The 25,782-nt window shown below is 32.8% G+C and overlaps 1 protein-coding gene across 2 annotated transcripts in view; it reads right to left on the bottom strand.

The window, feature by feature from the left end:
* Positions 1-25,782, bottom strand: part of LOC148306654 (influenza virus NS1A-binding protein homolog) — a 90,401-nt gene that overhangs the window by 62,381 nt on the left and 2,238 nt on the right. Inside the window, exon 1 of one of the 2 annotated variants that reach the window (XM_088264605.1) lies at positions 10,177-10,295. The exons of the other annotated variant lie outside the window; for it this stretch is intronic. The gene's annotated coding sequence lies outside the window, so the exon portion shown is untranslated. Of the gene's footprint in view, positions 1-10,176; positions 10,296-25,782 lie in introns of those variants that run through there. 2 annotated transcript variants of the gene reach the window in all.

Genomic DNA, 25,782 nt, shown 5'->3' with positions numbered 1-25,782 from the left:
GGCGTAGCGAATAATTTAGAAATACAGCTACTAAATCAAAGAACCCATAATCAGTGGGATACCCGCCCATACAACCGCCGGGGGAAGCTTAGTGGCAGTGGTACAAGTTTTGGTTAAACTAACCTTTACAGGAGTACAATAATCGATGTCCGACTTTCTCTGGGGAGTGGTTTTTTTTACATTAAATATGTATTTTTTTTTTAAAATAAAATATTTGCATTATGACGATAGTAATTATGTAAAAATAATTTAAATATTAAAAAAAGCTCACCTAGGTTTTATTTTATGACAAAGTTAAATTAAAATATCCACAGATGTCATTACTATACAAATAATATCATACCAACCGACAGATAGACTCGTTTGAGGATACTCCTTTGAGGAAAATTCGCATCGACGTTCATTTACGTCCATACTCCCGGAAAAGCTAAGCTAGAATGTTGATGTCTTTGAAATATCAACGATCATAGATGAATAAAAATATGGTCATAAGCTGGATAAGTGATCACTTTCCACACGCGAGACATTCACCATTCTTACACTTATAGTATTGCAGAAAGTGAAAAATGCATGATAAGGAGAGTGTTATATTACCATACCACAAAGTTTAAAAATGCTTTTAATATACAAAATATATTATCGGCTACCCAATAAAGCTAAAATGTACAAAAAACAAACAGTGAAGTACCGTGTTACAAGTTTAAGTATTTATTTCTCAAAAAATTGTTTAACTGTAACAATTTCACTTTAGTTTACATTTGACCTGATGATGGAATAATTGTTTCGAACCGGTCGTCATGAAGCAGTGTTTTCAATTGGTATTACACAAAGTGAACGATGAATGATACGTTGAGTATTAGATATGAAATATATCGTATCATTCAGGCGTATTGTACAATTTTTGATTTCATAAACAATTTTCCTTCATTATAATTTTATGAATAAAAATTGTAAAATGTGCCCTCGGCACGGAAAAACTTAGTGACGGCACATAATTATAATTTTAAATTATGTTTATACTGAAATAAATAAATATATGTTAGTAAGCACAGTATTGCTTCCATTTCTGACGAGATTAGCATTAGTAAACTAACGTTAGGTGGGGAAGGCAACGAGGGAGAAAATGGTATGCGTATGTGAGGAGAATGGAACCATCCAGACTCCCCCAAATTGCACTGCACGGCCAACCCCAAGGTAGACGCCTCCCGGGCGACAAAGAGATGGTACGACAGCTGGGAATTGACATCCCGGAAGGCTAATCCCTTTTAAAAACAGACCACAAGGCCTACACCAAGCAGATGAAGAAAAAGAAGAAAAAAATAACCTACGATATGTCGATACGATTTTCACGAAGAAAAAAATGGCGTTGAAAAAAGGAGAATTCATTTTCCAAATAGAAGTTGAGCTGAACATATTTTACACTGATTCCAGTCCAGTTACGAAGTCCACAAAAAACAATAATATACGCGACACATGCAGTATGTAATGGGAAATTACTGCGTTCGGCTGTAATACAAAACGACACATTTTTCAAGTTCAATTCTGAGAAACTATCGAAACAATAACTTTGGGTATTCCATTAGGTACAAAAGAATTTCACACACGTTTCAGACACGATGTTACCGATATTTTAAGCGTAAAAGGATCAATATTTTGAAATTACCAATTATGATTTTCATTGGTATACGCAAACGACACCATAATTATATCTCTGACAACTATTTAAAAGATACTAGCAAAATTTATATACATAAATAAAAGTATAAATGTTCGTTTATTTGAATTAAGTTATGTACAGACATTTCTTGGTGTAACTGCATTTTATGAAATAAATAAGTACCTATATAGTTTTTTCACATATCGCTCACTCCTTTCAAGAACGTCATCAATCAAAAAACTGGATTTTTCAGGAGAACGTTTTTAAAGTTTTAAAATATAATTCAATGTATTAAAAATAAATATCAAGTCACTTTTTGAACTTTTTACTGTGCAACAGATCTTTTTAAGTAAAACCTGAAAGTTTTTTCTCCATTTGAAACATATTTAGTATATTTAAAAAAATAATTAAACAATACATTTTCTTCAAAATGCAAAAACAACACTTTCTGCCCTGTAGCGGGTAAATAGTACATTTTCTGGGCATTCCGAAAACACGCTCAACTGAAAATTAATGATTTTTGAGAGAGCGATATGTGCCACAAAGTATCTGCGAAAAATGCAATAAATTTAAAATGGTGTACTTTTGCCTCTCTTCCCCTATTCCAATTTGGTTAATACGATACATCATATGTATCTGGGACAAAATAAATAACAAATAATGATGGAGTCTTTCGCATTGCCGAAATTGATTTATCCAAGGTTGAATCTATTGGTGAATTGGCGAAGTCTTTGTTCAACATCTGGTTACGTTTAACTGACAGTCAAACCGCTTACAAACGTGTGGACATGTCACCGGTAAGTGTTAACTGTGCGATGATGGTTCTCGAAAAAAATTGGACTAGATTGCAAGGGTTCGATGATCGTACGATGACAGCGGTCATATTGAGAATTTAAATTATGTTCAAGGCATGCTTATCAAATTGAGGTCTGACGAATCATGAGGCGAATGTGGTTGGTAATAGGAGCACAGGAGGACCGAGGAAAACGTGGCATGATCAAGCATGTGAAATTTCTTCTCCATGTTATAATGGATAAATGCAAACGTTGTGTTTCACTTTTTCTCGCTGCTCGCTGATAGTGTGTGAAGGAGTCGTGTATTTACCAGTGCTTACTATTTGTTATTTTATTATTATTTTATGTTTAAGACTTTTGGTTTCTCTATTGGTGTATTCATTAGTATATTTTTATATTATATACTGTATATATATGTATTACGTTAAAGGCATTAGCCGTTCAATAAATGAATACTATAATTAAAATGTAATTTTGTTTTAAAATCACTATAAATATTTTATTATAACTTAATTATAATGTCTACCGGTTTCGAAGTTAACCGATTCTATATCAAGACTGATTTCGGGGTTCCACTGTTTGTATTTAATAGCAGGATTGGTACTAATAACTACATTTTTTTCGTAGAACTGTCGAGATTATCAAGGAATGCGTCACAAATGAACAATATAATTTACAGATTTTTGTTTATTATTTTTATTGCCGAGTCATCAGCGCTGTTAGTCTTATCAAGTCGGAAACAAACCGCAATGTGGTTTGATAAAATGTAGCTAGCCCAATTTCGACGATAATAAAAGTATTACCAATACGTACAACAGATTACAACATTTTCGAAGGCGGGATAATTGATAGCCCGCCACTCGATTTTCTTCAAACCCAGGTAAATTTTATGTTTTTTTTTTGCTTAAATCGCCGTTTTTGTATTAAAAAAAAACAAGGTTCAGTGATCACTTTCTACACGTGTAACATTCACCATCCTACAGATGATTCTTGACTTCTGCCAATGATTATAACCAGCCTAGATTATTCCTTATGTTCCCAACACAGATTCATATCGCTCACTCCTTTCAAGAACGTCATAAATCAAAAATCGTCAATTTTCAGTTGTGCATGTTTTCGGAATGCCCAGAAAATGTACTATATCCCAGAAAAAGTGGCATATTTTTTACATAATATTTACCTGCTACAGGGCAGAAAATGTTGTTTTTGCATTTTGAAGAAAAGGTATTGTTTAATTATTTTTTTAAATTTATTAAATATTTTTCAAATGGACAAAAAACCTTAATGTTTTACCTAAAAAGATAAGTTGCACAGTAAAAAGTTCTATAAGTGGCTTGATATTTATTTTTAATACATTGTGTTATATTTTTAAACTTTAAAAACGTTCTCCTAAAAAATCAAGTTTTTTGATTTATGACGTTCTTGAAAGGAGTGAGCGATATAATAGTTAGAAGAAACAAAAATCCACGTAAATGATCTATAAACCTTGTACATAATAAGCAAGGTAAATAATAAATGCAATTCCCATCTAAAAAACACAGCTTATGACAGGCAATAAGCCCTGTAAATACTAAAACATTAATATTCTTCTTAATCTAGGTTGAGATGTCAAAAATGAAAAATAACTTCTTTTTTTTATTTTAAGAAAAGAGAAATATTTGTGTTTTTATTATTTACACAAATGTTTCAATTTCATACTATTTCTGTGAGCCTAAGCGGCTCATTATTAAAAATAGGTATCAAATTGTGGTAGAGTGGGTTCGAACAGAGAAACTCTGACTTAAGAGCCCGCGACACTAACCACGGGACCACAACCCGACACGAACTCCTTAGTGCAGAAACCAAAATTTGTGAACTAGTATTTGGACCCGTTAAAAATGATGTGTATATAAAACGATATTAAAAACGATTGGTTTTCTATCGAAAGTGATAAAAAGTGGTTTAAAAATAATAATAAAAAATCCCGATAAAACGCCATACTTATATGATAAATTCATTAACACATTTTTGGAAGAGAAAAAAAAATATTTACAAAATTTGATAATCTGTTAAAGTGGGCATATTAAACCTGGAAAATTGAAATTAGACGTAATAAACCGTTATGTATAAATATACATAGTAAAAGAGAAAAAATATGTATTGGCTGATGTAATCCTAGAGGGTGATTACATGATCGAATCTGAAATATTTCATATAAAAAAATCGTGTTAATTAACGTGCTCTCTTTACGCAAGACACCATGGTCATGCAAAACTTGAAAATAACTCAAACATTTTTATTTTATGAAAAGTGTCTCAACTTGACATGAAATATGTACTTACATTTCAAAAAAGCTTCTTTTCATCTCACCAATAGAAGTCTCTAGTGAAGTTCTAGTGATTCAAGAACAACGTTTTGAAATTGGTTCATATAGAACTCTCTGTATAGAACTCTCATATAGAACTCTCAAGAATCTGAGTAGTGTAATCGTCAATAATGGGTAGAATTGGTGAATGTTACACGCGTGTAAAGTGACCAGCCTATGACAGTCGTCAGCACCGTAAATGCCCAGACTTCCATTTTTTCATCATGAGATGTCAAAAAAATATAATTTAATAATATGTACACTTTTTTACGGATCTTTTTTATGCGACTACAAAGTTATGCGATTCTCAAATGTAATGGAACCTATAACTTATTTTTGTATGTAGTTCAAGTCCTTTTTTGCGAATTCGCATAAAAAATCTAAAATTTAGACTAGGAGTTCTTTTTTGTATCTGTGGAAACATAGTAGAGGGAAGCTTTAGTAATTTTCATACTGTTAATTATGGGTATATAATTATTTATATTTGTAAGAAAACTAGATTTGTTTTAACTACACTTTTAAATATGTTATTAACTACAGACTTTATGACTTTTCGTTCAACTATTTTTTTTAGGATTTCTATGTTATTGTTGTAAATTAAAATTTGGACTTGCTTCACACATGGAGTCTAAAAATAATGCGTAATGCATTGAAACACGTGACACAATAGATTTTAAGAAATAGTGGTATTTACCAAGTAAAACTTAAATAAAAAATGGATAGATACAACCACAAAGTGGCTGCCGAATCAATTAATGACACATCTCTCTACTACTCTCTACATATGCGACTAACCCGTAACTGATATTTTTTCAGTCACACCATTAAAATGGTATGCCTTGTTTTTTCGGATTTTATTTCTTTCTACTTTTCGACTAAGTTTTTTTATGTTAAATCGTTAAATGAATCATTAGACTGACTGATGATCATTAAATGATCGAATCCGAAAACTGAATTAAGGAACTACTATTTTTTAAGAAATCGTAATTTGATTCGTTTTTTTTTTTATCAATAGCCAATGTCTATCTAACATTTATAGGTAATTTGACTCTGCACAAAGGCGTGATTTTCTTACGTCATGAATCAAATTTTAGCGTGAAAAATAACAGCAAATAAAAACAACACAACAAATGCCTGACAAATCGCGGACCTCCAGTCGAAATACCAGGAAATGATTTCAATCAAAACACCCAAATAAATTCAAACAAAACAAATTCGCAAAACCTATCACAACAACACGGGTCTTGGGTTGATTCAAATTGGAATCGACAATCTAAAGAAAAAATAACTACGACGTTAAATTTTACATTTTGAAAGCTTCACTGTAATGAGAGTCCAATCAATGGATTTCAAGAATTTTATGAAATTTGGGCGTGTGGATCTCATTAAAACAATTCGTTACTTAATTCCGTTTTGGGTGCGACAATTAAAGCTAATCACGCCGCCAGTGCACAAATTTGGTTGTTTATTGCGTATTTTTAGCTTCAAAACTTTGACTATTTTACATGAAAAAAACTAAAGTTGGGTAGAAATATATACAAAGAAAAGGTAACAAATTCCAACCCAATCAAGTAACTGAAAACGTGACAGTTATTTAGGTATTCGTCACATCTCTTGTAAATTGATACGTATTTTGAATAGCATGTGTGTTGAAATATATTTTCCTTTGTAGTAAGAAAAAATATGAGATATTCATTTTTTTGAGAACAAAACGTTCAAAGTTAAATTTTTCACAGCAGTTTGACCAAGGCGTGTTTGCACATTTTTTTTGTGTTTATATATATATATATATATATATATATATATATATATATATATATATATATATATATATATATATATATATATATATATAAACCATTATCCGCACCCCAATGGTGCATAGGGCACTGCGTCATATAAACGCAGTGTTATCCTGATCGTTTACACATGAAGGAAAGGTGATCAGCTCTCCGCTTCAAGTACCAGTCCAGGGTAATATTGAATAAATATAACAGTGAAAAAATCACTTATATTTATTTTACACCCCTTGGGAATCGAACCCGGGACCTACAGAACGGTAGCAGAGCGTGCTGACCATTACACTACGGAGGCAGACATTATATTACATGTCTATAATAATATGAATCTACGAAATGTGTGATACTGACCGAAGATGACCGCCGCAGTGAAGACAGCATGATGTAGGGAGGCGAGACAATTGGCAATTGGCAGAATCAAAATCGTGAAAAGCTACTACATGAATCAGGTGAGTGCTTGGAACAAAAATTATGCGCATTTAGAATATTTACAGAGGTCATCTAACAGAGAAACTAGAGCGTGCAAAATTTAAAATTTCAGAATAATGATATTTTGAAATCGATATATTTTGAGATATGAACTTATTACCCACGATTTACGGGTATTTATTAAGATGCGAAAATTAGTAGGTATATTATGGCATTAAACGATGTAAAATAAGATTTTTTTATTATTATCGGAACCTCTGATACGATTCTTCTGAAACGGAATTAGCGGTATTTGTTCTCAAATCCCACCCTCAAAAATCTCTCTCAATGATGCAATGTAATTATTCTTTAGTTTTCCCTTTTATTAAATTTTCTGTATCATTCACTCGATGAAACGCAAGAAAGCATAAAATAATAAAATAAAAATATTCGAGCACGTACAAGTTAAGCTAAATAAATATTTTTACTTATATTTTTACCTGGTGTATAACACTTTTACTTACTTAAAATCTATTGTGGTATAAGTTTCAATACGATCTTTGATAATGATGCGAAACGCATCGAAGCACGTGTCACAATAGATTTTTAAAAATTGAGGTTTTAGGAAATTTTCTAGTTTTGAATTTTGAAACATAAAAATCGAGAGACTAAAAACGTCAAAAAAACTTCCAAACATTACCGTTTTTAACCATTTTTTTTTATTTTTCGGCTCATAACATGGTACATAAGTGTGTACATTTTCAAAAAAAATCATTTAATTCAGTGTGTAAAATTTACTTTTTATTGTTACTTTTGGGTCGGCCCTCGTAAAAGTATAAAAATCCTCTAGCACGCGACTCTGACACCCGCTACACAACTCATTTCAAGTTGAGACACTTATAATGTAACAATTCGTTATCTCTGTTATTTACAACTTTTACATATGCGGCATCGTTTTATTCTCATATACAATAATTTACATAACTCAATCCTTGTGTATACATTAAAATATTAACACCTCCTCTGCGATGGTGGGTCTGATCAGACCCACCATCGCGGAAAATTATTAATTACTTAATAGGTAATTTTTTTATATCGTTTTCCTTCAGTGTAATCGTTCTTCAAACAATTACCTACAAATTGAGATATAAACAAAAATTATCGGACCAGATTCGAATGAGTTATTTAAAAAAAAAGAACAAATAAAAGATCAAAAATCATATTGAGTAAGGTCAGTTGTTCGCTATCAATGTGTTAGTGTGCCGTCTGCCGTGCACATATCATATCATTTACATATCGCTCACTCCTTTCAAGAACGTCATAAATCAAAAATCGTCAATTTTCAGTTGTGCATGTTTCCGGAATGCCCAGAAAATGTACTATATCCCAGCAAAAGCGGCATATTTTTAACTAAATATTTACCCGCTACAGGGCAGAAAGTGTTGTTTTTTCATTTTGAAGAAAATGTATTGTTTAATTATTTTTTTAAATATACTTAATATTTTTCAAATCGAGAAAAAACCTTCATGTTTTACCTAAAAACATCTGTTTCACAGTAAAAAGTTCAATAAGTGGCTTGATATTTATTTTTAATACATTGTATTATATTTTTAAAAATTAAATACGTTATCTTGAAAAATCAAGTTTTTTGATTTATGACGTTCTTAAAAGGAGTGAGCGATATGCGGCAACGTTTCATTCTCATATATAATAATTTACATAACTCAATCCTTGTGTACACATTAAAATATTAAATGGCTTAGCAATATATAGTACGTTGAATTCTTTAGATAAGGAGAGACAGCACGTTTTCTAAAAAAAAATCTACAAATTATAGTATAAAAACACGAGAGAAATTTGATTTGTTTACTAACAGTATGAAGCAAGGACACAAAGCGGTCTAATCAATTTTTTTTACGTAAATTATCGTCGAATGACGCATATCGTTTATTTTTTTTCATTCCAATATGTAGAAAGATAAGTTTATCAATATAAAATCACATGAACACTTCAAAATTAACTACATATAAGATGGATGTATTAAATGTCAAATCCAACACTGATTTTTTGAGTCTACTAAGTTAGTAGATTAAAAAAATCAGTGTTTAATATAACATTTAATACATAAATTAAAATGGAGTTCTACAAATTAAACGCCAAATCTATATATAAATACACATAAGATGTATTAATAATTTTTTTAGTACCGTTCAGTAACTGATCAGTTTTTTACCCGATAGTTCATGTGCTTTTGATGATCTCTGATCCCAAGAGACTCCTACAAATTAGCAATAATAAGTCAGTACGAGTACAGGTATGAAATCCCGAGCGCCCGTGACATAATTGCTATTTTTATTTTAGTATTGTTCCCTCTCGATTCTCTTCACATATGGCGATAACGTCCTTCACCATGAATTTCCTTACTACCTTGTTTCCTCTTAAACATATGACTACTACTACTACTACCATCACGCCGTTTCCCCGCAGAGGTAGGCAGAGAGAGTGGAGCACCACACTCTTCTGTCCTGACATACACTACTCGCTTACTTCACATCCATACATTTAAGTCATACATGCCCTCCGATTACGCAGACTTTTGCGTTCCGCATTATTTTCATACGGTCTTTGAAAATGATGAGGAATGCATCGAAACACGTGTCACAATAGATTTTAAGAAAAAGTGGTATTTACCAAGTAAAACGTAATGTGTAATATATAAATACAAAGAAAAAAATTGTATGTATAATTATATGTACCTTCAATTTAAAAATCAGAATAAGAAGTAGGTGATTCAACATACGATAATTGACAAAATGATTCAACAAAATGTATCGCCAATTCAATTATATATATTCTGAAAAAGTTAACACGCGAACAAAACAACACGTGAATTTGAATTTCGTACAGTTTCGTAAAAAAAAACAGTTTTTTTTTTCAAATTGTGAATTGTTCGGAAAATGACTTGTGTCATTGTGATTCACCTCGAAACAGATTAGAAAATAATGCAATTAAAATACAATATGTCAACGCGTGCTTAAAAACAACGCGACTAAAATTAAAACTAAATTAAAAACAGTATTTCGGTATGCCTTCAAATGGGTTGCAGCACAAATCAAACAGCCGATTTTGTGACAATATGACAACATTTTTTTTTCATACAAAACACAAACCTACACGTAAAGAGTGCTACGTGCTTCAGCGCGGCGTAGCCTGAAATTCAGTATCGATTTCCCTTCACGTCGCGACTGCGCGAGCGGGACGCGTCCGGAAGCGACTACAGCCCGAACAAGACTGAACTCGGTCAGTGCAGGCTTGCCCAAGGATCAGGCGGGAGGCAGGATCGGGCGGAAAAGCGACGCGCACTCGCGGAAAGGGCAAAAGCCCGTAAAAGGGAGGAAATCGAGCCGACTTTGAAGCTTCGACATTTTTATAAAGTTGCGGTTTTTAGGCGCCGGGTTTTCTATTACTCGACTGCGAAGGGACGAAGAAAGGGCATTTTAGATGCGTCAAATGATAGTCAACACACGCGTACTAATAAGTATGAAATATAAAAGACCGTTTCTAGAAAATTCGAAGCATATATTTTTCTTTCGTATTTAAAAAAAAAACTTATTATAAATATTAATATAACTAGGGAATATATCGAATATGAATCACAAATGGTTATAATTGATACAAACAGACAACAAAGTAACACACGCAATACTATTATAAAACTACTATAAGCACTATAAACTACCTTATTAACGCAATATTGTGTCGGGTTGTGGTCCCGTGGGTAGTGTCGCGGACTCTTAAGTCAGAGTTTCTTGGTTCGAACCCACTCCACCACAATTTGATACCTATTTCTAATAATGAGCCGCTTAGGCTCACAGAAATAGTATGAAATTTAAATATTATAATAAAAACACAAATATTGCTCTTTATAAAAATAATAAAAAAAAAAATTACATCACTCTTCTTATCATTTGTCGTTCGCATTTACAATTATAAACATTGCTCATGGTGAAAAGCTCACTTTATTTCCGGTTGCGTTTACTAACTTTTTTGGTAAAGTGTGAGTTTTTTATCGTCGTTCATTTTACGATAGTCCCGTATTAATGCACAATATACGATAAATCACAACGTAAATTTCTTTAAACCCAGGTAGTTAACATTTGACGTAATGGAATTTTTGCTTAAAACATTGTTTTCGTATTGAAAAAAAAACATTTTGAAAATAAAATAGTAACAGAAAGGTAAGGAGTTCAAAATAATATTTAAATATTTTTCAATATATATTAAAATTCCAATTAACATTTTTTACACAGCAGCCTCTAGCACGGCCGATCGTGTTCTACATTTGAACGTGCGAGATTTCAGCCTTAAGGTACATACATTGAAACAAGTCCCGTGGACTATGGTTGATACCAAAAAAAATCAACAAAAAATCAACAAAATTTTACCGAAAATTACAAATTACAAACTCGAAAGTTCTATACAGTTCAATACAGTTCTAGACCGCGCGAGTAGGCGTAGACCTTTGTGGCGTAGAGTTATGAGGATAATTTATAAGAGTCGACCGGGGAAAGTTGTCTCCTCGCACGCGGCGGGCAATCTACACTCTACAAGTGCTACGGGCTACGAACATGCATATTAATGTATGCCAGAGGTCGCCATCCTCTTGGACCAAAATAGACAGACGTGAGTAGCAAAACGGTTTGGAAATTTGTGGGGAGCCAATTTTTAATTTTCATTAATTTAATTGAATTTACTAAATATTGAAAGGAACCTATTAATTATTTTTTAAGTACGTAAGAAATACTTTTTTTGCGCAGATTCATACTATATTTCATAGATGTAAGTATATATCAGCGCAAAAAAGATTTTGATAACGCCCTTTTCTATTAAAATATACAGTTTTTTTAAAGATCTCTGTTACTCAAAAAATATTAAAATGTACCTTTAAACTTTCAGTTTAACACGCATTTTTAATTTATCAAGTAAAGAAAACATAATAAAACTAAAGTACACATTTAAGAGGTCTAATTTCTTTTATGCATAGAATAATTAAAAATAATGGTAATAAAAATTTCTGTAATGAATATTTTGAATTTGAGAAAGAAAGAGCCACACAAATTGCTTAAAGAGCCACGAGTGGCTCGCGAGCCACACGTCGCCGATCCCTGATACATGCGAACGGCGAGTGAGGACGAATCGGCTATCTACTCTGCGTAGAACGAGGTAAGAAACAAATGAATAACGTAGAAAATTGTTCTAGAAGGCGAGAAGGAACGATGAGTTTTTGGCGGGTAATACTTTTGTGAGCGCAATATGTATTGTAAATTCAATAAATAAAGAAGTGGATAATCATTTAGCCGTCCTTGAAAGGCCTGTAAACGGGTCAAGAAGTTAAAGGTATCGAAAAAATATAAATAATTATTTTTAGCCCAATACAAGTCAAAGTTAGCTACATTAAGAAAGTATAAGTATATATGACGGTCGTAAGCCCCGTAAATGCCCAGACTTCCATATTCTTCTTCATCTTTGATGAGATGTCAAAAAATAATATGAAAATAACTCCTGTAATTGGAGATAATCCAGATTTTGTGAACAAGTATTTGGACACACTCAAAATGTTGTAAATAAATTATCTGGTCAAATTATAAGCTTAATAATAAAAATGAAAATGGTATTTTCTGGCATTTCTCATTTGTGTGATTATAATCCAGGATTCGGATCTCACATACTAATATAAGAGTTTCTGCTTAATAAAAAGCTTCTTTACATCTCACCAATAGATGTCTCTAGTGAAGTTCTAGTGATTCATGAACAAGGTTTCTAAATTGGTTCATATATATAGAACTTCCAAGAATTTGAGTAGTGTGGTTGTCAATAATGGGTAGAATTGGTGAATGTTACACGTGTGTAAAGTGATCACTTAAACCAGCCTATGACGGTCGTAAGCCCCGTAAATGCCCAGACTTCCATATTCTTCTTCATCTTTGATGAGATGTCAAAAAATAATAAGAAAGTATAACCTTAACTTCCTTATGAATGGAAATCAAAGTTAACTAACTAGACTATGAATATACAAACGTATATGTAACATTTACTTTCCAATGCAATCGATATACAGAAGGCCAAAAAATATACCATCTCATAACACACCAAGTTTTATGTTAATTTTACTATGGAATATTTAAAATATGTTACATAAACTATTATTTTAATTTTGAATTTAAGTTTTACTTATTAAATGCCACAATGTCTTAAAATCTATTGTGACACGTGTTTCGATGCATTCCGCATCTTTTTCAAACACCGTATTGTTAGAAAATATTGCGGAATCGTGTCACAATGGATTTGAAGAAATGGTGGTATTTACTAAGTAAAACTTAAATTAAAATTTTATATTTAAAATTAAATCATGTCTTACCACAAAAAGAATGCAGAAATAATAAATAACATTTACATTATACATAATAATAATAATAAATTTGGATAACTTATATAGCGCCATTTTTGTAAAAAAAAATACCTCATGGGCGCTTCACTGTGAATGAATTGGGGAAAATATGATGGTGGAAATGATTTAGCGAACAAATGTGTTTTTAGTATTTTTCTAAAGATCATCTTACTCTCACTATTTCTAACCATTGGTGGAAGAGCATTCCACGCCGTCGGTCCTGCAACAGCAAAGGCATGCGCGCCAAATTTAGTGCGTTGGTTGCGAGCTGGTAAGATCACTTTGCCCATTGCAGATGTTGTAGCCGATCGAAGCGTGAGACGTCTATCAACGAATTCATCTGGAATACACAGCTCCTTAAGATACTCTGGAGCCATATTGTGTATTGATGTATACATGAGTAGGCAGAGTTTATACTCAACCCTTTCGGGAAAGCGTAACCAGTGGAGTTTGTGAAGTAGTGAGGTGATGTGACTGACTTTAGAAATTCAAAAAATTAGTCTCGCTGCTGCGTTTAACACTGATTGCAGTCATTTTATTGTTTGGTAGACCCGTGTATATACCGTTACAATAATCATGTAGCAGTAATCATTATTATTTTTAACATTATTACCAAAGCAGAAAAAAACACATCAATCTAGTTTTTTTTCTCTTTTGATGAATCGATACGTCAATTATATAGGTGAATATGGGGCAAGGGTGAATATTATTTTTATAAAACGCGAGTCAGAAAATTTAACGGTGGTGGTCCCTTACTAAGAGTGTTTGTAGGACAACCAAGTTTTACCTGTATTGGATTGTATGAACATAATATGTGCCGTACGAATACTAAACAGCGCACAGCACGCCATTTTCACATTTTCGATAGTACAATCATCGTAGGGTGAAACTTGAGGAAACTAGATACTGCCAGTAACTATGTTACGGTATAAAAATATTAAGGATATCATACAATTTCATATAATCAGTTTAATACACTTTATACAATTTTATTATGCATAGATTTGAAACGATTGAAACGAGATCGATGATGTCGTTAGGTGGGAAAGGTAACGAAGGAGACAATGATATGCGCCTGTGAGAAGAATGGAACCATCCAGGCTCCCCCACATTTCACTGTACGCCCAACCTCAAGGTAGACGACTCCCAGGCAGACAAGAGATGGATCGACAAATGGAGGCTAATCCCTCTTAAAAACAGGCCACAAGGCCTACGTCAAGCAGAAGAAGAAGGTGATGATTTAAAACACTGAACGTATACTTCACGTATGTAGTTATTTATTTCATGATACATTAAATGTCTAAACAGAGATAGATTATCTAAAATTATTAAAAGGGTGGTATTGTTTGCATGATGTGGTAGTGATTGTCCTGACGAAGAGACGGGTACGTCTCAAAACTGGTAGATTAAAAAATCTCGGTGAGTGGTTGTAAACTAATATTATCAACATTTTTGTAAGAAAAAAAGTAAAAATGACTAACCACAAAGTAAATACATTAAATATTAATATTATTGAGAATGTTTTGAATTATTTTTTAAAGAAACTTAAATCAGTAGCTGATCATGATTGATGATTAGAACTGTTCGTATTATGGTATATTATTATTTTATCTACGTATGTCCATCTTAGAAAACATTAATAAACTATTTTTTTCTGTTTTAAATGGTCTCCTAGTCTCTTTCAAGCATAAGGTTAAGTATAACGTATTATATTTTCATATTATTTTTTGACATTTCATCAAAGATGAAGAAGAATATGGAAGTCTGGGCATTTACGGGGTAAATGCCCAGACTTCCATATTCTTCTTCATCTTTGATGAAATGTCAAAAAATAATATGAAAATAACTCCTGTAATTGGAGATAATCCAGATTTTGTGAACAAGTATTTGGACACACTCAAAATGTTGTATTATATTTTCACGAAAATAATGTGTCCCATCATTAGCATTAATGATTGAAGAATTACTGTTACGCTGAGGCCAGTTATTATATGATTTACCCTATTTTCGATTTCTGGGTAACAAGATTGGGTACCTACTCAAGACATTTTAGGTTACTAGTTCACATGAGTAAACTACATAGTAAAACACATTGCAAAATACAACGATAAAATGTCATAATTAGTGATTATAATCTCTGTAGACTATTTTTATCCCGGAATTTCGGATTTTTTAATGAATTCCCGGGATGTGTTCCAGAAGCCGAGACAATTTATGTCAGTAGTTGATACTGCTGAACAAAAAAATATTAAAAATATGTCAAAAGAAATATTAAGTGAATTTAATGAGTGAGCGTCTCTATTAGAATCTTTCTTATAAAATTAAGACTAAAATCGTCTGTTTACTGCACGAAAGTGTAGTGAAAAGACTTCAATAAATTATTTATTGATTAGAAATCAATATTTTTTCATTGATTGATTCGGCAGTCACTTTGTGGTAATATCTATTTTAAAATATAAGAGTGAAAAATCTCTTTTTACTTATTAATGTTTTTTTCTTTTTTTACCCCTATTTCGTTAAATATATTGTGACACGTGTTTTTATTGATTTCGCATCATACATCGATACAGTGTTTGAAAATGATGCGGAATGCATCGAAATTTCAAACAACAGTGTTTGATATCCCTAAATTTGAGCGACATGTAAATGTAATGTCCTTACGTTGTTTTGAGTGTCTTTTTTTTCTTCTTTTTCCTACATTTATTTGTAGTAATATTGGTATGCTATGTTTATTATTTTTATTGTGTCGTGTACTTACGTTTAATAATATTGCTGTAGTATATTATATTCTATATTTTAAGGCCTTACAGGCGAATGCACCAATAAATAAAAAAATAAAAGAAATACGTGTCACGATAGATTTTAAGAAAAATAATATAAATTGATATTAAAAATCGATATATTATTTCTTGATGTGGCATTAAATTTGTGAAATAACATAATTATTTAAATATAAAAATAAAACATTTGTATAAGACCTATTGTTGAGTTTATAACTGTAAAGACGACTAATTTCGAGAACTACAGATGGTGTCCTCAGTTAATATTGTATGTTCACCTGTCGATGAGAACGTCTATAGTTCTCGAAACTAGTCATGTTTACAGTAATAAACTAAAAAAGTGGTCTTACACAAGTGTTTTATTTTTATATTTAAACCGCAATGCTGCTTCACAGTTAGAAGGCTAGGAGACGCTGTTTTTATATAACTTCACAAACATACATGTCGTTATCAAACATCGACAGCATAGCGTAACGCAGTGTTCCACAAAGTGTGTGCCGCGGCACACTGGTGTACTGTGGTGATTGAGATTTTCGGCTCTGAATACTATTAAATAAAAATAAAAAGAGAACACCTGAGGACGATCAACGGTGAGAGCAGACTTATCAAAAATTGCTCCAAATTTTGATCGCCTGTGCTCAGTTAAGTAGGCTCACATTTCTCATCAAACATTATGTGTTATGTTTGTATTCAGATTATATTAATTTTCATAATAAATTAACATTGAATAAATTTTTGTCCGCCTCCGTGGTGTAATGGCCAGCATGTTAAGCTACCGAGCTGAAGGTCCCGGTTTCGATTCCCAGGGGGGGTGAAAATAATTATTAGTGATTTTACACTGTAATATTTATTTAACATTACCCTGGACTGGTTCCTGGAGCGCAAGAGTGATCACCTTGCCTGCGTGTAAGTAATGAACAAGATAACACTGCGTCAATTCGATGCAGTGCCCTATGCACCATTGGGCGCGGATAAGGGTTATGATGAACATTGTTTTTTTCTTTGCTGTGCCTTTAAAAAAATCTTGATTTGGCAGGTCGGCTGTCCAAACTCAAAACACAGTAAAGGACATTTTTTTGTAGTACGTTTTTTTTTGCATTTTTGGACTAAGTAGATTCTACTTAGTTCAAAAATGCAAAAAACTAACTACCACAAAAAAATGCCCCTTACTGTGTTTTAAGTTTGGACAGCCAAGGTGTACCTCGAACAGAAAAAGTTTGAGGAACACTGACGTATAATACTCGTAATAGCCAGGTTTGGCTAAATGTCAGATGAGCTAGAAATTTCCAATATTCCCCTGACATTAGCGTGTCTCTAGCTTTTTTGGGTAAATACGTGGATAACAAATGGGATCTAACATCATTCATTATATTTTCAAACGCGCAATACAATATTGAAATTTATATATCAAGATCCAACATAAGATATATTTATTTATTTAAACATATTACATATCGCTCACTCCTTTCAAGAACGTCACAAATCAAAAATCGTCAATTTTCAGTTGTGCATGTTTTCGGAATGCCCAGAAAATGTACTATATCCCAGCAAAAGATGCATATTTTTAACTTAATATTTACCCGCTACAGGGCAGAAAGTGTTGTTTTTGCATTTTGAAGAAAAGGTATTGTTTAAATTTTTAATATTTACTAAATATTTTTCGAATGGAGAAAAAACTTTCAGGTTTTACCTAAAAAGATCTTTTGCAAGTAAAAAGTTCAATAAGTGGCTTGATGTTTATTTTTAATACATTGTGTTATATTTTCAAACTTTAAAAACGTTCTCCTGAAAAATCAAGTTTTTTGATTTATGACTCTTGAAAGGAGTGAGCGATATATAATATTCCCGATGAGTAATTTCCATTACTCATTTTGGGACATAGGATCAAGGTTAACAGGGCTGAAAAACAGATAAACGAGAAAACACAGGGCAAAATGGAAAATACAAAGCAATAAAAGGTACAGTAAATAGGCATATAAAAAAAACATAAGGTAAAATCGCTACTTCATTTTCTTTTAACCCAGGTAACATTTCAAGTGAAATTTTCGCTTAAAATACCGTTTGTGAATTTAAAAACTAAGTTTTTCTTAGAAATAAAACACCGTTTTTATTTTGAAACACTAACTTTTTCTTCGAAATAAATATACGGTTTTAAAATGAAAAGAGTTATTGAAAAGTAAATCATTTCTCGTAGGTACTACAAAAACCTAGCTTTGAAATATTTAGAAAAAATTAACACAAAGCTTCGTTTTTCATTAAGATCTAAAACCCGGTTCCTCAAACGATTCAAAGTTGGACAAGCTAGTACTATTTTTAGTGGTAGTTTTTTTTTAATTACTAGATTTTATACATTGCATACAATAGATATAATAAGAATTTATAGTAGAAAGGTTTTACAATAAAATAATTACATCTGGACTTTAATTAATTCTCTTTCTACCTTGTCCCTACCAACGAGAAGCAACCATCGACGGACACTGTTCTTAAAGACATGATCAATTCTGGAATTCTTTATGGTTACGGGCAGCAAGTTAAATATATTTTTAAAATAATGGAAAACAACGCGGCACCACAGATATAGAGCTACTGGTTCATACAATAAGGTCTAAAATAGTTCAGTTATTAGAGGAATTGGAGAGGCCAGGAATGTCTCCTTACTAAGATGTTCAAAATTATAATACCAGCTAACCGAAAGTCTCCAAAACTAAAACAAAACTAGGAATGTTAGGGTAACGATATTATATATCAATACTTTACCAAGTTTAAAGGCCGCTCTGGTTTGTAAACAGTAAATACAAAGTTTGAACCACGAGCTTGTTCTGCGTAGAATTTGACTAACTTAATTATGCCTAAAACCTTAAACTATAACATGAAAAGGGTACAGGTCGGATATAGGACCAGAGCCAGGGTTGCCAGGTGATCAATTTAATCCATTTGATTAATCTATTTGATCCAAAGTGATCAAAAAGCACCTGGTTGTAAAATTAAAGGATCGTACGAAATAAAATAATAAAAATAATAATCATCGCCATTTTCACATTCATGCATCTCCTCATACATACCCACATAATAGGTTTAAAAATGTATGATGAGATGCCTGAATGTATGAAGAATGAAAAGAGATTGAATGAATTTAAAAAGAAATGTTTATTTTGTAAATTTATATGATGTTAAATAAAGTGTACATATCGCTCACTCCTTTCAAGAACGTCATAAATCAAAAAACTTGATTTTTCAGGAGAACGTTTTCAAAGTAAAAAAATATAATATAATGTATTAAAAATAAATATCAAGCCACTTATTGAACTTTTTACTGTACAACAGATCGTTTTAGGTAAAACCTGAAGGTTTTTTCTCCATTTAAAATTTTTTTAGTTTATTTAAAAAAAATAATTAAACCATACCTTGTCTTCAAAATGCAAAAACAACATTTTCTGCCCTGTAGCGGGTGAAAATATAGTTAAAAATATGCCTCTTTTGCTGGGATATAGTACATTTTCTGGGCATTCCAAAAAAACATGCACAACTGAAAATTGACGATTTTTGATTTATGGCGTTCTTGAAAGGAGTGAGCGATATTAGTTTGTATACTAAATGTAATATAAGCTAAGTTGCGAAATAAAATTTTAAAAAATACCCACTGATTATTCTGACTCCCGACCCTGCCAAGTACATGAAATACTCGGCTGTCCAAATTTAAAACACAGTAAGGAACATTTTTTTGTAGTAAGTTTTTTTGCATTTATGGATTAAGTAGACTCTACTTAGTCCAAAAATGCAAAAAAAAACCTACTACAAAAAAATGTCCCTTACTGTGTTTTAAATTTGGACAGCCGTATTTGATCATGACAAGTTCTCTTCGGTATTCTTCTGAAAAACATCCTATCCGATTTCATTAGATTTCCAAGTATTCAGGTAAATCCGATTAGAGCAGGACTGGCCAACCCGAATTGCACCCCGGGCCGGATCGATGGCATAATATTTTCCCGAGGGCCGCATACAGACATTAATACTTTGAAAAAAAAATACAATGAATTTCATACTTATTATTTTTTAACATCTCATCAAAGATGGAGAAGAATATGGAAGTCTGCGCATTTACGGGGCTGACGACCGTCATAGGTTGGTTTAAGTGATCATTTTACACACGTTCACCAATTCTACACACTATTGACAACCACACTACTCAAATTCTTGGAAGTTCTATATATATTAACCAATTTTGAAACAATGTTCTTGAATCACTAGAACTTTACTAGAGACATCTATTGGTAAAATGAAAAGAAGCTTTTTATTGAGCAGAAACTCTTTTATTAGTATGTGAGGTCCGAATCCTGGATATTAATCCAGATTTTGTGAAAAAGTATTTGGACACACTCAAAATGTTGTGAATTTTATACTTATTTCCTGTGGGCTACTCGTTGGACAAATAATGTCAAAGACCTCCTCTTGCAAATGCAGAGTGGCTTATAATCTAAATACACTGGAACCTATAAAATCTTAAATAAAAAAAAATAAAACCCTTATCCGCACCCCGCTGGTGCATAGGGCACTGTTTCATATAAACGCAGTGTTATCTTGATCGTTTACATATGAAGGAAAGGTGATCAGCCCTCCGCTTCAGGTACCAGTCCAGGGTATTATGAAATAAATATTAGAGTGAAAAAATCACTTATATTTATTTGACCCCCCCTGGGAATCGAACCCGGGACCTCCAGAACGGTAGCCGAGCGTGCTGACCATTACACTACGGAGGCTGTTATTGAGTACTCACAAACATCGCGGATTAACTAAGTTCGCGTGACAAAATTTTAGAGACAGTGTCATTAGGGAATCTATCCCATTAACGATACTTAAACAAACAATAAAATCATTATTTCCGCTCTACCAACCCTGCGGTGTGGGGGGTAATGGGTGTACAGAAACCCATCACAGTAATGTGCGTAGGTACGATGCTCAATATTGATCGATGATTCTCCAACAGGGTTCCCAAACATCTTCAGCATAAACGGCCCCCAGACAATCAATGTTCTTCGCGGGTCACAATCCGTTTGATGATTGGTTTGTTTCTTTTATGGTCGTCTCCATCTTAGACTCGTCTCTTATACTCGGCGTACCCGCTTCAACGCATATCGGAGATAATTTGGTTCATCTGGGTTAAGCGGGGTAGTCCTCTGTGGCTTGTGCCTTCGAAACTGCCTTCCACAATCATAGGACTGGTGTCTAAGGGTGGAGACTGACCGGAGCCTTTCGTCGTAACATCGCTCGCGGTGAGCATCAGCGAGCATCCGAAACTATGGGTGGAGAATATGAAGAACTATGATACTGACTATACGAATGCTCGCATCGTAACGTGTTACGTTACGACGAAATGGCTCCGGTCAGTCTTCACCCTGATGTTATGGCCTATCCATTTGGATCGCTGTTGTGCTACTTTATTTAGTGAGCATCTAGACTCCCCAACCTCGTTGTTCCCAACAAGTTCCGATCGATGAATCCCCAACATGCACCTGTAGCACCACATCTCCAACGCCTCCAGCCGCTCCCGTTCTGCCTGTCCGGATAGTCCACGTTTCACTTCCATACGCAGTATGCTCCAGACTACAGTTTTGATTAAGTTATAAGGAATTTGTTCATTTTGCTGCCGAAATAAACAAATTCCTTTACTTGTTTGATATTTTACTATCCAGTACAATATATTATATACCCATCATATTACCATACACTTTTTTTTATTGTGTACATGGTAACTGTGTAAACTGCATAGATAGTCAAAATAGATAGTACTGGGAGCACAGACCAGAAACAAAAACTTATTTAAAATCCCTAAAATGCACACCAAGTCCTACCAAAACTCATTTTGAAATCGAGCCTGCGATATGTGCAATGAAATGCTTAATGAAATAGACATCAATAATGTTTCTTTAAATACGTTTAAAAGAAATATTGTTGATATCTATCTGACCAGTTGATAAAGAAATGTTCTATATAGTTATACTTTTATGACAGTTTATTTAAATTGTTTTATTTTTTTATTACTTAGGTGGAAACCTATACACGGAATTGTTATTTTTTGTATTTTATAATATTATGTTATTTTTGTCGAAATATTCTGTTGGTTTTCCAATTAAAAAAAATAATAAAAATAAAAAATCTTATTTTATTTCCATGAACTATTCTATCTGAAAGAAAAACGAAAAGATAACGCGTATGTAAGTAAACAGTGTAGTGACTAACTTTATTTCTAACGACTTTGACATTATGAAACCAGTTGTCTATCAAGTTTGTCAGGTTAATGGTACCGCAAATAAAATAAGTATATTCTTTTTTGTCTTAATTTTCATACGAAGTTAAGTTGTAAAAATGTTCCCTACACTGCGTACTTAGTAAACACATTAGTTCCATCCCCGGCAAAATTTTTACAAGACCCGATTTTGGCTACCCCTTGTTCTAGAATACCCCATTAGACAAATGACCAATAAATAGTAACAAAGCGAGGTCTGTCTATTGTCTACGGTCTGTATCAATTGTCTATGTACGACAAACGCACATAATCAAGATAATTGTGAGCCTAAAGGTCAGTATTTCAATGCCAAGGTATTCCGAGTGATCCGTTACGTAAACTAAAATGAATTGTATTTGATTGACAGGGGGTAGGGAAAAAAACGCCTTAAACTGGCAATCCATTAGGTGAGCTGATCAAGACATGCGATGTTCGCCCTTGAAAAACTGTGCCATCCATCGTAAGTCGGTTCACAATGATAAATTAATAAGTAAACCAAATAAAACACGTATTAACAATACCAAACAATTCCAACATAATTTAAAATATTTGGGAACCAAGTACTTTAATAACCTTCCTGAAGATGTAAAAAATCGAAGACATTAAAATGACAACAAATAAATTCAATGAATTATATACATATTAATCCAAGAAAGAAAAATGATATCACCCACAAACATAAACAAAAAATAATAATTTCTTGAATGTTTTTCGAAGATACTTTGTGGCACATTTTATAAACTTTATAAAATAAAACAACTTTGTTTTAACCACTTTTTATAGGTACACTTTATCCAACCGGTTTCGACAAGAATTTTGATGATGACAAGGTTCTTGTTGAAACCGGTTGAATAAAGTGTACCAATAAAAAGTGGTTAAAAAAAGTTGTTTTATTTTATAAAAAATAATAAGTGCAAGTTCCTCTCCGAGCACAAGAGTTTAGTCTCTTTATTGGAGAGAACTGCGTACTTAATTTTAATATTGTAAAAGTAGAAATGTCTAGATTTTTTTATAAACTCTTGTAACTAAGTACAGGGTATTTTTTTTAGCTGAGAGTGAATGTCAAATATGGTTGACATTTCTGTTCAGTGAGGTTTGGCAATTCATCATTAATCGTTTAACGCCAGAACGCTTCGAAATTTTGGAAATTTACTTAATTAACGAAAAAAACTTATTTTCTCAATACGAAAACGGTGTAAGACGGAGGATATCGTGAGGTGGGGACGACAACGAAGGCGAAACTGGAATGATCATGTAAACAGAATGTCAGATGACAGACTTCACGTATCGCCCTTCAAAGAATCCCTGAAGGACGCAGACCCCCAGGCAGACCTCCAAAACGGTGGAAAGACAGCTGGGAGTCAACATCCCAAGAGCTACAAGCGGAGACACTAACAGATCCTTAGGATCTATAAAAAGAAGAAGAAAAAGAAAACTGTGTTTTCAGAAAAAAAAAATACGTCAAATGTTATCTGCGTTTCGAGAAAATTAAGTTGAGACTTATCGAATAGTGGGCCTTAATATCGTGATAATTCAACACTCGAGATGTTGTATGCGATAATTGACAACTCTGCGTCAATCACACTATACGAATTTGCTAGACTTCTTAAATTAGCATACATGGATCATTATTTATCTTTGCTATTAGTCATCGATTTGTCCGACGCAAGTCATGTGCTTCGGGTCAGTGGCGTATTAAATCGAAAAAACATGTTATTTTATTTACACACACTATGCCACTGGAGTCTGTCAAAGCATGGGCGATATGTAGAAAATACAGTAAACCCTCGATATGTCGGACCTTTATTTAAGGCCTTACTCGCAAACACAGAATCCCAGAGAGATTACACGTCTCTTCACGCCTGATTTTTTATAAGAATGTGTATTGAATTTTTTGATTTTGTTTTTTAGAATATAAGTATGTATATAGAAAAAATATTTATTCATATCCTTATGTATATATTTTTTAACTCCTTACCTTTCAATAACTCTTTTCTTTTCAAAACCATATAATTATTTCTAAGAAAAAACTTTTTTTTCAATGAAAAAACGGTGTTTTATGAAAAAAAAACGATTACGTAAAATGTTACCTGGATTTGGAAAAAAAATAGTTGCGACTTAACAAATACTGGGCCTTAAAGAACTTCGAATATAACGGACAAAAAACCGGTCAAATGTAAAAAAAACCACTGTTAATATTATACATGCTTAAATTCAAATGTCGATGCATGTAAACAATTTTTAGCGGCCATGATAATCACAAATCATTTCTCAAAACTTCATGAGAACAAAACTTGATTGCCTTTTTCAAAGCAGGATTACCGAAGGCAAGCGCGTCGATATCAAACAGCAACGTCACTTCACGACGAGTGTCCGAAGACAATAAATAAAAAATAATTTGTGTTTTGTATCTAAATACAGTGTAAATATGTTCAAAAACAAGTTTTTTTCATTTACAACATTTTGAGTGTGTTCAAATACTTGTTCACAAAATCTGGATTATCTCCAATTCCAGGAGTTATTTTCATATTTTTTTTGACATCTCATCAAAGATAAAGAAGAATATGGAAGTCTGGGCATTTACGGTTTTTCATCTCACCAATAGATGTCTCTAGTGAAGTTCTAGTGATTCAAGAATAATGTATCAAAATTGATTCATATATATAAAACTTCCAAGAATTTGAGTAGTATCGTTGTCAATAATGGGTAGAATTGGTGAATGTTACACGTGTGTAAAGTGATGACGTAAACCAGCCCATGACGGTCGTCAGCCCCGTAAATGCCCAGACTTCCATATTCTTCTTCATTTTTGATGAGATGTCATAAAATAATATGAAGTTTTTATATTTATTTTAAACCTTTTATATAACGGACTTTCGGCATTAACGGACACCCCATTCCCCAATTAGACCGTTATATCGAGGTTTTACTGTATTTTATTTACACACACACACACACACACACACACACACACACACACACTCTATGCTACTGGAGTCTGTGAAGGCATGGACGATAAGTTGATAATATTTTTCTCAGTGCAAGCGCGTCATAAGTGTAATATGCATGTAGGTCAGTCGCTGTGTTCATTTGACATTGCATTAATTAAATAAGCAGCCATTTCTCTTTTGTAATCATTCGGAGGGTCATTCGTAGACTAAATCCAGATTTTCGGCACTCCAACCTAGCTGCGTTAGCCACCATCTTGAATTATGTGCATACATCGCTGGTTAAATGACAAACGGCCACTTTCCTTCATGTGTTAACGA

The sequence above is a fragment of the Brachycentrus maculatus genome, unplaced genomic scaffold (assembly GCF_059751285.1).
Source record: "Brachycentrus maculatus isolate JH-2025_06_01 unplaced genomic scaffold, ASM5975128v1 h1tg000234l, whole genome shotgun sequence".
Classification (NCBI taxonomy): domain Eukaryota; kingdom Metazoa; phylum Arthropoda; class Insecta; order Trichoptera; family Brachycentridae; genus Brachycentrus; species Brachycentrus maculatus.
The sequence above is the reverse complement of the archived record's forward strand: the minus strand, read 5'-3'. Positions and strand labels throughout refer to the sequence as shown.